The sequence below is a fragment of the Narcine bancroftii genome, chromosome 3, assembly GCF_036971445.1.
Source record: "Narcine bancroftii isolate sNarBan1 chromosome 3, sNarBan1.hap1, whole genome shotgun sequence".
Classification (NCBI taxonomy): domain Eukaryota; kingdom Metazoa; phylum Chordata; class Chondrichthyes; order Torpediniformes; family Narcinidae; genus Narcine; species Narcine bancroftii.
Genome location: NC_091471.1, coordinates 128721398 through 128735163, shown reverse-complemented (window position 1 = coordinate 128735163; position 13766 = coordinate 128721398). Strand labels below are relative to the sequence as shown.

The 13766-nt window shown below is 42.2% G+C and overlaps 1 protein-coding gene across 2 annotated transcripts in view; it reads left to right on the top strand.

The window, feature by feature from the left end:
* Positions 1-13766, top strand: part of slit2 (slit homolog 2 (Drosophila)) — a 509410-nt gene that overhangs the window by 326089 nt on the left and 169555 nt on the right. The gene's annotated exons all lie outside the window — the stretch shown is intronic.

Here is a 13766-nt window from a genome sequence, read left to right as displayed (position 1 = left end):
ATGAGCTGTGGCACAATGCTTCTTGCTAGCCACTCACTGCTGAGCTGATTTCGGACTTGGACACATGCTCATCCAACTGTGGAGCTCCAATGTGACCCAGAAGCCAAGCACTGGCCCATTTGATCTCTTGCTGCATTGCTGCAATGAACAATGAGCATTGCCTGCAGCAGAGGAGAACAAATGTGTCAGTGAGAGTGGTCTGGTATACATTGCAGTCAGTCCCTTAGCTTTGCATCAAGTGTACACACGGTAACCTCATTCATTTAGAAGGGATTGCTGGCACTTTAGAAAAGATAACCACAGTACTTGAATGATCTTATTTTTAAATCTGTTCATTATTTGTTCATATTTCACAGTGGCTTAAGTTAAAACATTTTTAAAATATTATCCTTAAATCGATATGAATACACAGAACTCCACTCCTTGTCCCAGCAAATCCTTGTAAATCTTATCTGCACTCTTTCAATCTTATTGATATCTGTCCTGTAAATAGATGACCGAAGTGAACACAATACTCCAAATTTGGCCTCGCCTGTATCTTATACAACTTCACCATAAAGTACTCTGAACTCAATACTTTGATTTATGAAGACCAATGTACCAAATGTTCTCCTTAAAAACTGTTCATTGTCTATTGACAGTGAAAATTGTCAAAGGTGATCGAGATTTTCTGAGGTGGATCTTCAGGATACTACACCTGAGGACTAGCCATCATGTGTTTGCTACCTTTTGCAGTCTTCTGTGATCGGGGGCACTTGAATTGAACCAGAGGGATGCAACCAGCCAGTATACATTTGATACCGCATTTGACCACATGCCATATCTCTTCAGTCTCCTGAGAAGAGGCATTTTGGCTTCTTCATAGTTCCCTCAACATATCCGGATCCAAAGAAGTTCCTCTGAAATATGGACTCCCAAGAACTTGAAGGGTTTAAACGCTCTCGACCTCCTTCCTATCAAATGCAGACAGGTGTGTGGTCTCTCAGCATCTCTTCCCGAAAAACAACAATAAGCTCCTTGGTCTTGGTGATGCTGAGAGCAAGATTCTTGTTCTGGCACCACCTGACCAGATGCTTGATCTCCATCCTGTATTCTGACTCATCATTTCCAGTTATTTGGCCAACAATGGGTAGGATTTGTGTTAAAGGGTGCTTGCTAGTCAGCATGGCCTGGGTGGGCTAAAGGCCTTATTTATGTCTGTAGAACTCCATAGCTCCGGCAATAGGTTCTGAAGGAGACTTTCTACTTTCTTTCTTTGCCTCCAGAGGAGATCTGCACAGTAGCATTGTAATTAATTCCTCAGTTCTTCCAGCCTTTTTTCATCCACACTTCTCACTAAGGTAACCAACAGCAAATGACCATTGTCTCATCAATGTCACACATAATTCCTTCATTTCCCTTGCTGAACCTCTTGTTTCTATTGGTAATCTGTGAGAATAAGAAGGACAGCATTTAATGGTTTATTGGAATACAAAATTTTGCAACAAGGAAACATGCCCTTCTGCCTATTAAGTGTGTGCTAACATCAAGTGACCATTGAATCCAATCTTATACTAACTCCATGTTATTTTCCTTGCCTTCTCGTCAACTCCTCCCAGATTCTACCACATTTACACTGCCCAGGTAGTCTATCGACTCTTCTCTGTTCGCTATCAATGCTGCTGTTAAATTACAACCAATTATATGCCATTATTTCCAGCAATTATAACAGTCTGTTGCCACCTTCTGGAGCAAAATTCCATTCTTCCTTCTTCTCAAGGCATATGCAAGGTCATATGCATATGAACTGTTACATGCTGTCTTAAAATAAGGAAAGAAATCTGAATTATAAGATATTGAGAAAATATATATTGTTGTTAATGGGATCTCTCCTTGGCAGCCACACAGCATCTGACCTTGTAGTCTGTGTCACCCAGTCTGTGATGCAAGTGGCTCCAGACTATCACAGTCTGTGGCAAAGTAAAGGCCTCAGGACATGAATTCAACAGAATAAATGTATTCAATGCATGAATGATTCAATCCATGCCAATCGCTGCAATCAAAGCTTTCTGAAATATTAACATTAATGCTGATATTGGTGAAATTTATCATCAAATAATTTTTCAGTGACATCCCTTCAGTTCACACTGGTTTCATTGCTTTTGTGTGCAATACACCTTGTTGACCTCTTAACCTACAATGAATATGGATAGGACATGTAATCTCTTGCTCCAATTTCTACTGGAGGATAATTAATGATGGCGTATATACTCATGATGTCAACAGGTGTGGGAACTACAATAAGGAAAACATAACAGCAATGGAGTAATTTGTTAACAGGAAGTACCCAGTGTTATGTGTCCAGAGAACCCCAAAGCCCAGCAGCAATAGATATTCACCGACAAATGGTTACTTAAACAAAAGTTGCTTTTAATTATCTTTAAACATGAAAACAGAATCACACTTTAACTTGTCACTATTAACTTAACAAACCTAACTTAACCCCTTTCTAATTCAAATCGAATGTGTATGTAAGTTTAGAAAAATTATTTGATTCACAGTCCAATCTCACTTCTCATTCTTCCAAGTTCTCTGGTTGCAGGCAGTTCTTATACTGTGCACAGAATTTAACATGTATAAAGTTCGCCAGGCTTTGGTGCTAGAAAGGTAAATGGTTACCACTCAGGAAGGTTCTTGTCAGTTTTCAGAGAGATATTTGTTGTTCACTAGACACCCACAACTGATTCCTTGTAACCAGCCACTTCAGTGTCTTGCCGAAGAAACTTGCCTCCTCAGGGTTTTCCAGATGATAACCTCTTTCTTTCAGGTCACCGCAAAGTTCCTTTTTTGTTTCTCTTATTTCAAGTGAAATATTAGGTAGCCAGTCCTCTCCTCTCTCTCTCTCAGAGAGAAAGCCTGTTTTACTCTCTCTGCTTGCAAAACCACATGACCCTCTTGGAACAGCAAGTTCCCCTCAGACAGCCTGTGGCTCCAATGAATTCTTTCATCTGTTGCCTTTTTGTAAACAACAATCCATTAGTGAAGTCACTTGGACACTCTCCAAAGCTTTTGCAAAGGCTCTTGGTGCTGACATGTCTAGCATGAGCAGAGCTACAGTATTTTAAATAAGATTTGTTTTAAAGTGTTTATATTTGACCGACACTAAAAAACCTGTCCCAATTTATCTCCCAAAAACATATCTATATACAATGCAAACCATTATCTTTCACACCAGTTCACCCTTTCATTGAGTAGGACGTCAACAAGAAATGGGCACAATTAATATATAAAAGGCCTTTTTATGACATGCAATATTCCCTTCACCATTAATTTCCTTCTTAGTAGTTTTATATGATCAATCTGAAGTTTTATTGATGGTATTGTTCTTAAATGTGACAATAATTGTTGAATGTGCTTCAATACCTTTGGGAATGACATGTTTATTCATTGCCCCACAAATTTTGTATTTTCTTCTTTCCTCTGCATGGAGAGAGCAGTACACCGTCTTGTTAAAGAGGTATCTGGCCTGAGACATTTTGATTGCTCACTATCCCTCTTGTCTGAGGTCACTGAGTAACAATGAAAAATCACCTTATCAATAACTAAGCTTCTTTGTCTTCACTGGAGATTTCCAATACCTTGATTCTGGTTTTAGATGAATAGGGCAAGGACATAAGGTCCCACATTTTAGTCATTCAAACTTCTTACCTTTTTACTAAACAAATCTGTTTCTTTTGGCACCATCTTGTATGCAAGTTCATGTTTAATGTTTCATAAGGTCGATCACATTTCCAGTACCTGACCTTAACCTACCTCCCACATTGTAAATCCATCTGGTTTGTACAATTCAACAAGAGTGCAGTGAAACACAAACGTCTGCAGAGACCATGATTGAAGTAAACACCCAATGCAGGAGAAACTCAATGGGTCAAACAGTGTATATAGCAAAGATAAAGATACATAACCAATGTTTTTGGCTTGAGCCCTTCATCAAAGTATCTCTCAACAAGAGAGCATTGACAGATCAATTGCTAAAGTTGACAGCTTGTTCACTTTTGGCTGTGGATGTTGCTTATTTTTATGTTTGTCAATTTGGCAACATCATTTGTATTTTTTAGCCACATTCATTCAGTGAATGTGTCAGTTGTTGCAACTCAGGAGAGGAAAGAAGAGTTGCTTGCGATTTGAGATGAAACAAGTCAACACTGAACCACGGTGGGCCAAAGCCAGAACATGATTCTTGGTCACTATTTGTTGTAAACTGCAGATTTGAAAGAATGCACATTAATGTCAGAAAACTTCCTTCACCTTCACCTCCTGGAGAGTGATACTACCGTTTCCCTCTTCACTTTTCCAACAACATTCATTAATCATTCTCAGTCTAGGGTGGGGATTCTACATCCTTTGCTGTTACCTTGGCCAGTGAGAGGAATGCAAAATTATGACCTGTTCCAGAATGTGTTTTTAACTGTTAACCATGTAATGTAGAAATATTCTGCAAAAATAAGAGACATTTTAGCAAACTGATTGAAGAAATGAAGGCTATTGACTGCAGTACTTCATCAACAGAAATTATTTAAGAGTGGGTTGGATCTGTGCTTTATACATTGATGACTCTTTACCAAATTAATCTGCAGACAAAATTAAACAAATTTCATGGCATGATATGATTTTATAATTTTTCAAGTAACTCTTTTATGTGTTTTGCCAAAAATACAATTTTAGCTGCTGTAATAATTTAATTTTTTGGATAAATCAAGAAATAGGTACAAGAAAAATTCATTCATGACATTAAATGGGAAAGAAACGTTCCAGCAAGTTATTAATAAAATACCCTATACAAAAATCGGGCCAAGTGAGGCATGGTAGGCGAAGCAGTTAGCACAATGCTATTGCAGCACCAGCGACCTTGGTTCGAATCTGGCACTGTAGGTAAAAAGTTTGTAATGTCTCCTAGTGTCCGCTCCAATTTCCTCCCACCTTTCAAGATATATACAGTTAGCAGATGAATTGGTCTTATGGAGTATTTAAAGGCAGCACAGGGCCCATGGGCTGAATTAAAAATTAAATTAAGATCTAGCTTTGATGGAGGCATGGTATTTCCATATAACCACTTACAGCACAGAACAGGCCAGTTCGGCCCTACTAGTCCATGCCGAGGCAAATCCCCACCCTCCTAGTCCCACTGACCAGCACCCGGTCCATACCCCTCTAGTCCCCTCCTATCCATGTAACGATCCAGTCTTTCCTTAAATGTAACCAATGATCCCGCCTCGACCACGCCTGCCGGAAGCTCATTCCACATCCCCACCACCCTTTGCGTAAAGAAATTTCCCCTCATGTTCCCCTTATAATTTTCCCCCTTCAATCTTAAACCATGCCCTCTAGTTTGAATCTCCCCCTTTCTTAATTGAAAAAGCCTATCCACATTGACTCTGTCTGTCCCTTTTAAAATCTTAAACACCTCGATCAAGTCCCCTCTCAATCTTCTACGCTCCAGAGAAAAAAGCCCCAGTCTGCACAACCTTTCCCTGTATCTCAGACCCTGAAATCCTGATTTCATGATGTTTCTTTGGGAAATGGGGCAGTCCAGCGAAATATAACTTGGACAGTGCTGATTAGAATATGTTTCAGAGTTATTGGGAATTAAATCATTAGGGACCCTAATGATGGAGACAGGACAGTATCTGACTCCAGGCTGACTCTTGGATGTTTGGAAACCAACACGAGGAGGCAGACAGATTCACTTGAGAGGCTGAGTTACGGCCCAACTGGATGTGGGTGATTAGCGGCATCTGAGTACATATCAGCCAACTGTTGAAATTGCTCAGAACAGTAATTTGATTGCATTTAGGTGGTTTGAAGCAAAATTTAGGAAAAGATTGAGGATAAAATGTACTGGCCTAAGTTGACTAAACTGTGGTTTAAAGGTTCATTTTAAATCACTTTCTTTTATCTTAATTTATGTTCCATGGTGGTGTTGTCTGATTGAAGCACTTAAAATAAAAAAAGGATTTACAGGAACAAAGTCCTAAAAGTTTAACTCTAATGGGCAGGTGAGTTTAAGAGCGCAAGGGAACATTTCAGTTAGGCAGAGATTAAATATTTTAAAGATGCACCAGAAAGACAATGACGATCATCAATCTCCATGTACAATCCAGGTATGAGTACTCCCTTTGAAAAAGTTGGGTTATTTGGCATTTGCTGAACCAAGAGCAATAATAGCAGGTATTCAGGATTTCAAATGAGTTTGCACCGATTTTGTGGCTTTGATCTGTAATTTAAAAAAAAGCAGTATAAGAACATAAGAAATAGGCGAGTCTGCTCTACCATTCAATAAGATTACAAGATGTGGGACCAGAAGTAGGCAAATCGGGCCCAAGGAGTTTGCTCTGCCATTTGGTCATGAGCTAATCCTTCCTTCCACTCAGCCCCACTCCCTAGCATTCTCCTCATAACCTTTGATGCCCTGACTAATCAAATACCTGCCAATCTCTGCCTTAAGTACACCCAATGACCTCGCTTCCACAGTCGCCTGTGGCAACAAGTTCCATAGACTCATAATCCTCTGGCTTCAGAAATTTCTCCACATCTCTGTTTTAAATTGATACATTTTTATCCTGAAGTTGTACCCTCTTGTCCTAGACTCCCCTACCGTGGGAAACAACCTTGCCACATCTATCCTGTCTAGGCCTTTCAGCATTTGAAATGTCTCTAAGAGGTCCTCCTCATCCTTCTGTATTCCATTGAGTACAGTCCAAAAGCCAATTGTGGCTGCTCTAATAGATTCAGTTTCATTTACTGGCCCATTCCCCATAATGCCTAATTCCCCAACTATTCAAAACTCGGTTTTATCAGATTTAATGATCCACTACTTCATTGGGCAGCGAATCCAGATTCACTACTCTTTCGGAGAAGCATTTCCTCCTTATCTCTGTCTTAAATCTCCTCCCCCAAACTTGAGTTTATGACCCATATTTCTAGTCTTAACTACCTGTAGAAGTAACTTCCCTATTTCTATCTCATCTCATCCTTACATAATTTCATACGTTCCTATACGATTCATCCTCATCCTGAACTCCAGTGAATTCAGTCCCAGGCTACTCAGTCTCTCTTCCAAAGCTAACAACCTTGTTTCTAGATTTGACCATGGAGGAAATGGACAAGAAGTTATTAGATAAATCTGACAGAAAGCACCTCATTTTTAATCTTGAGCAATTTTGTGAAAGCTATTTGTCGTGTGTGCTTAATAACAAGTCGAGTCAGCGGGTGAGGTAAACCAAATAAAAGACTTTACTGAACACAACCAAACGTGATTATCGGTAGGGAGAGAGAGAGTCCACAATGTGGCATCTGCTCCCTGCTAGTTCTCGATTCAACTAACGTGTGCTATTTCGAGTATGGTGGCTGCAATGCGATTGCATCGGGTGCAGAGCAGCCCGATGGCATCGGCTATCTACATCTCCTTTCTTGAGCTGCCCCCCCCCCCCAACGTGATAGAGTGAACATACATAACCTTCACTAGTGCAACAATATACACATTCAACCAAGTTCAGTCCCAGTATTTTGAGTTCAGCTTACAGACACGCCCAGTGCGCATTTTGTAATAGCCCTCTGCTGATGTGGAGGCTTGGGGCACCTTGTCCTGATTGACTACTGTCTATAGTCTCAAGGACATCATCCATCTCTTCTCCTGTGGTTACCGGGAGGCTCACATTCCAAATCCAAAAATGCCAATTTTTCTGGGTCTTTTTGAGATGGAGGTGGCTCTGTTACTGAGAGGATGTGTCGTTTGTCCCCCCTGTATACTTTGCCCTTTGAACGAACCAGGTATGACCTGGGTTCCTGGCAGCTCATTTCCACTGTAACCTTGTGGAATCTGCAACATTACAACTTGCCCTTCAGTCAATGGGGCGAGCGGCCGGCTAGTTTTGTCGTAATTTTTATTTTGCATCAGCCTTCTGTTTAGCAGCTGGGCCTTGACATCCTGCATGTCCTTTGGTTGGGGCTCCAGAAGTCTCCTTGCCACTGGAAGGGTAGTCCTGGTCTGCCATGACATTAACCATTGTGCTGGCCATCTATGCGGCACCCTCCTCTGCACTGCGCGTGGGGTGATGTGATCATTTTAGTGCCGCATTGAGCTCATACATTTATACAAATTTGGATTTCCTGTCCATATTTTTTCTTGGTGACCTATTCAGTTGGTACCCAGACTGAAGTGATGACACCCAAGTCCTGCATTCTGTCCAGCTCAGCCTTGACTTTATCCTTTATTGCTACTGGAATGCGATACATTGGCTGGACTACGGGTCAAGCTCCATGGAATACATCACTGGCAGCCTCCCCAGCTCATTTTTGAAAAGTTCTCTATACTCAGAAAAGATCTGTGAGAAATCATCCTCGGACAGGCTTATCTGGTGGACTTCTGTGTTGAATGAGACAAGCCCCATGTCTATGCACGCATCATGCACCACAAAGAAGCATGTGGAGCCATCCTTGCTGTGTGGTTTGACTTGTTCCATCCTTCTCAACCGGTGGAATGTCGCCAGTGATATGACATTGCATTTGGCCCTAGTGTCGACTTTCATCTCAGCCGACTTGCTGTTGACTTCCATGGTCATGAAGGCCTTGTTGTTACCTCTGATCCCATTTTCTGCTGTGTTGCCTTCCATCCTCGTGGTGAGCCCATCCACATAGTACTCATCATCGGGGTCACTCCCTCTCTGCTCCAATTCCAAATGGTCGATGGTCCTCCTGGGCATGTTCCGTCTGATAGTCTGCTGCCTGGATCTGCAGCATCTGCTGAAGTGGTTCCATTTGTTGTAGTTCCTGCACTGACTGTTGGCCGAACGCTGGACGCATCTCCCTTCTCGGAATATGGTCTTCTCCACAATTGCCACATCCTGTCTTGGGTATGGGTGGTCTGACTGACTTGGTTGGCTCTTGATTCTAACCTCCAGCCACTGTCTGCTCGCCAGTCCTGCCTGTATCGCGTTGATGATTGTGGCCTGCTTTTGTGGAGAGGCTAGCCTTTTACTGTTTTTCACAGTAGTTTCATACACCAAGCATGTTGCGATGGCCTTTGCTAGTGTCACTTAATTGCCTCGCAGGAGCGCCTTCCACATATTATAGTCGCAAGTGCCACATATCATTCTGTCTTTAATTAGTTTGTCGCAAAGTGTGCCAAAATTGGCCCCGATTTTTAAATCGCTGACATATGAGTGTATTGGCATGTCAGACTTTTGGTCTCTCATGTTGAATTTGTGCTTTTTCATTGTCACATTTCTCTGAATTTATGCTTTAAACATTTGAGATGTTCTCTCCACTCAACCGGGCTATTAATGAGGTTCCCATCATGCACTTCACCTGCATACACAAACGACTTCTCCCTTTCAATGGCTTCTGGGCCCGTCAAATTTAACAGAATGTATACCCTGGTACGGGCAGGCTTGTTGCTATGTGCTGCCGCTATGAATATGTCATATTCCTGTTCAAAGATCCTGCCACATTTCCATCAAATACGAGTGGGCCGGGCTGCCTGAATCCGTCTGCCATTATGGCGACCGTGCAAAATGTGGTTGTGGTTACTCACTGTGACTGATTTACGATTGGAAGGCTTCAGGTTTGGGGCACTCTTCATCCTACTTCTGACATCATGTTCATTATTGTGTGCTTAATAACAACTTGATTCGGCAGAAAAGGTAAACCAAAAAAAGACTTTACCGAACACAACTAAACATGATAAACAGGGTAGGGAGAGAGAGCCCACAGTGTGGCGTCTGCTCCCTGCTAGTTCTCGATTCAACTAATGCGCCCTCGCGTAAGCGCAGTGCTCTGTTGCGAGTACGGTGGCTGCAATGCGATTGCAGCGGGTGCAAAGCAGCCTATGGCAGTGGCTGTCTACAGTATACTTTAAAAAAATTAGAAATAAATTTGAGGACTATTAGAAAGAGATTTGTAACACCATTTCAGTGAAGAGTACTTGGCAACTTTTCATGACCAAATCAGCATGGATTTCGATTTATTAATTTCGATTTATTTATTATTATCACATGTACTGCGATACAGTGGAATGTTTTCTTTTGCACCCCATTCAAAGGCTAGCAAACTACCGCTATGCCCACCAAAAAGGCAAAAAAAAGGGAATAAGGAATAAGAGTCCCTTCAAAGACAGTGAATGATCAAGGATGTCACCACTTCTCTTGATATAGCTGCCTCCGGCACTCCCATGGCCACCACGGTCGGTGCCATGACAACCATTTCTACATGTTGTCCATTGATGGGAGGCCTGCAGCTGTCGAACCTGAGCCCCCCCTGCATCGAGATGCCTGTTCTTCATTGCAGACTCTCAAACCCTCCCCCACCTTCCCCCTCGTCCTACCCCCACAGTCCCAATTCCTGCTGCCCTTTGCCTGGTGGGAGGATTTTGGCTAACAAACCTGAGTCCCCTGTCCGTAGCTACTCTCATTCTGCTGGGTTTAGCTGCATGCACCCCAAACACCCCAATGCAACTGATAGAAGCCACACTGGTAGCAGTGGCTTAACTGACACTGGCTCATTTCTCCTCCTCAGAGATCAGACATCTGCCCCTTACGAAGCACCATCTTATTGTGCGCTACCATCCAGAGGAAATGCTGCATGCTAAAAATGTGCATGTATTCAGAAGCCAAGCTCTCTGTCATTACTAACTTAAAACTGCTGAAGCCTTGCCTCAGCAAAATGAGTCATCTGCTGACACACCCATGTACAAAATCTTCCTGCAACAATTATGATTCACTTGGAGACCTTCAACAATGTGAACCACTTCAATGGCATGAGGCACCTCTTGGTGACAGTAATGAAACTCACTATTGCTTTGAATGAACCAACACAAATACCATATATACTCACATCATAGTTGATCCCAGGTAAAAATCGACTCCCCTATTTTTGGTCCTGACCACCCACCCATCGGAGCTCCTGATGCCCAACCTCCCCCCCCCACATCAGAACTCCTGATGCCCCAATTGCCCACCCTCGAGCTTCCAATGCCCTCCACTGCAAATCCTCATCCCGGCTTCCCGCCCACCGGAGCTCCCGATAACCCGACCATGAATCTTTGCCTCCACCTCTCACCCTCTGGAGCTTCTGATGCCCCCATTGTGGATCCTTGCCCAAGCAGCCCACCCACTGGAGCTCCCCATGCCACCTGGCCATCCAAGCTCCTGAAGTCACAACCACAGACCTTCGTCACGGCTCCCCAATCTGATGTCGCATTGTGGATCCTTGCCCCAGTCACTCACCCATCAGAGCTCATAATGCCCCATGAAACCTCTTCTTGGCCACCCTTCCACCGGAGCTCCCTCACCCTGGCCATCCTTCCATCCAAGATCCCGATGCCCTGAACATGGACTTACCACCCAATCCTGGTCATCATAGCACCCAACACTTTGCAGGCCGCAGGTAATTTCCACAGTAGTCATCTTTTCCATGGTCCTGGAAAAGATGACTACCCCCCCCAAATTTTACCCCCAAAAACTTGGTCCAAGTAACTCAATTATTACACAAGCATTTATGGTAGTTGACTGTTGAATATGGTGATGACAAAGGAAGAACACAAACCTGTTGTAAAACTCAGTGTACCAGGCAGCAGTAATCACCACACTCTTGTGTGCATTTGAGACATGTTTTGCATACAAGGTACTAAAAAAGATACCACCAATATTTCTGCTGAAAAATTTTCCAAATGTATTGGAAGACTAGTAAACCAATATCATTTTCTTTCCCGAGCCAAAGCTCCCAGAATTGAGGCTCATTCAGCAACCCCACAGGATTTATATACCTGAAGCAACTCAGATTTATGGTTGCATTTATCAAGAATTCAGTAAGAGATGTTTCACCACCATACCAATAGCATCACATGCAGAGCACAACAAGACAGGACAAGAGTATAAAGTGCAGAGCAACAGGGATGGATCAGAAACAGGCATTTTGTTCTGAATTCTGTTATGAGGGAGGAAATTACCAGTGAATAAGTGGTTAATGGCAAGATTCTTAACCATATGGAAGTACGGAAGGATCTTGAGGTCCAAGTCAATAGATCCCTCAGGGTGGCCACATAATTTGATAGGGTGGTTATGAAGGCATATGGTGTGCTGGCCTTCTTTAGTTGGGGGATTCAGTTCAAGAGGCATGAGATAATATTGCAGCTCCATAGAACTGGAGGTTAGACCACAACTCTGATTGCCTCATTACAGGAAGGACATAGAAGCTTTAGAGAGGGTGCAGAAGGAAATTACCAGGACGTTACCCGGATTAGAGAATATATCTTGTGAAGCAAAATTAACAGAGCTAGAACTTTTCTCTTTGGAGTGACAAACAATGAGAGGTGACTTAATGGAGGTATACAAGAATAGGAGATGCATAAATAGAGTGGCCAACCTAGACCTTTTCCCAGGATGACAATAGTAAATACCAGAGGATGTCTGTTTAAGGTGAGTGAAGGAAAGTTTTGAGAAAATATCAGAGTGGTGGAGGTTGGTAGAAGGGAGACATTTAAAAGACTCTTAGAAAGGTACATGGATGTGAGAAAAATAGAAGATTTTGTGTGAAAGATTTGGTTGCAGTGGAATAGGTTTACATAGGGCAGCACAATCTTGTGAGATGAAGGGTCTTGTACTGTACTGTATCCTTCCTTGTTACATGATCAGATTAAAGGTATTCTCAAGTATAAAATTCCCACTGACTCCCAGATGTACCTTTCACGTGACTGTTTAAAGTTGAGAATAGTTTCCTGCAAAAAATAAAGTGGAGCCGAACCTGATTTATGTATGAAATTATCAAATCCATTCCATATACCGCCTCAAAAACCTGGAGCTAACTGGGTGAAGGAAATGCTGATAATAATCTAGCAGGTATTTCAGACCTTCAACCTCTTCACACTCATCACTGCATCTCATCTAAACCTCACTGCATTTGAAATCAGACATTGATAGAGAATTCAGGGATTTGGATTGGTGCAAAAAATGGTGCTGAGGTAAAATATCAGCCATGATTTATCGAAAGGTAGAGCTGGTGCAAGGAATCAGGGTAGGGCTCTGTTGGCTTCTCCCTCTTATTTCTCATGGCTGTGCTCTGATGAAAACCTGGAACTTATTTCACACTTAACTAGTCTAAAAATATGTGGCTGTTGGGTCAACAGTAATGTCCAATTCTGACTTCAGTGACAGGTGAAGTTATCAAAGGCTATGGAGCAAAGGCATGTAAAAGTTTATCAGCCATAAACTTCTTGTCCAGCATGAATGATTTGTTCTTTTTTTCTCTCTTCTATCTTTCTGTGCACCTTTGGCGCTGTGCACTCACAGCTACATGATGGGTGTGCCTTTCTGCTCTTGATACATTATGTTTTTAATCTCCCTCAGGTGTAAAGAGATCTCTTAATGGGAAACAACCAACAGAAGTGGGCAACAAAACTTTCATTGAGATCTGGTCAGTGAAAAGATCTTCAGGCCATACCAATATTAGTAGCCTATTAGACTTCTTCTACTACAGGGTGGAATTTGGCAACATTATTTGGACAGGATAATAATAACCTTGAGCTCCATAATCAACTCTAATTTAGTGCACAATATCTTATGGGATGTAAAATCAGCTGTCAATCTCCTGCCACTCTTCCTGCCAAGCCTGTTTTATCCTGAGTTCTCAATGAACAAGGCCTTTGCTCACTTCGATTGCATAAGTGATTCATGCAATGTTCCCAGATCCATTGTATTATGAATAACAATTGTTCAATCTCGCTGAACACTGCA